Genomic DNA, 756 nt, shown 5'->3' on the forward strand with positions numbered 1-756 from the left:
TTAACCATTGTTTTGCATCCACTTATTGACCCCAGACAAACATTTAACCAGTTTGTCCAATTCTAATTTAAAAGAATCTGGCCTGCTCGTAACAATAATTTGCAAGTCGTCCGCAAAAGCATGACCTGAAAAACCAAATGATTCTATTATTTTTAGTACTTCAGATGTATAGATCAGGCACAGAATATGACCTAGAACCGAACCTTGTGGCACACCAGACAGCATAACTTTAACCTCAGACACTTTACCACCGAATGATACCTGTTGTGATCTACCTACCAGATACGACTCAAACCACCTCAGAACAGCACCAGAGATTCCAAAACTGCAACGTAGTCTTGTTAAAAGTACTTTGTGATTTACGCAATCAAATGCGGATGACATATCAAGAAATTCCAATTCTAATTTAAAAGAATCTGGCCTGCTCGTAACAATAATTTTCAAGTCGTCCGCAAAAGCATGACCTGAAAAACCAAATACGGTTATATAGATTTATATATAGTTATGTAGAGTTATTGATTATATATAGTTATACAGTGATATATACGGTAATATTGATTTATATATAGTTATGTATATTTTTTGATTATATATTTTTATATGGTGATATATACGGTTATAAAGATTTATATATATAGTTATATAGTGTTATATACGGTTATATTAATTTATACGGTTTATATACGGTTATATAGTCTTATATATAGTTATGTAGAGTTATTTATTATATATATTTATATAATGATATATACGGTT

At 30.6% G+C, this 756-nt stretch overlaps 1 protein-coding gene across 1 annotated transcript in view; it reads right to left on the reverse strand.

Moving 5' to 3' along the window:
- The window catches only part of HELRODRAFT_184213 (hypothetical protein), a gene marked incomplete at both ends in the record, with an annotated part of 5,461 nt that overhangs the window by 1,319 nt on the left and 3,386 nt on the right, over window positions 1-756 (reverse strand). The gene's annotated exons all lie outside the window — the stretch shown is intronic.

Source organism: Helobdella robusta (genome assembly GCF_000326865.2).
Source record: "Helobdella robusta unplaced genomic scaffold HELROscaffold_216, whole genome shotgun sequence".
Lineage (NCBI taxonomy): Eukaryota > Metazoa > Annelida > Clitellata > Rhynchobdellida > Glossiphoniidae > Helobdella > Helobdella robusta.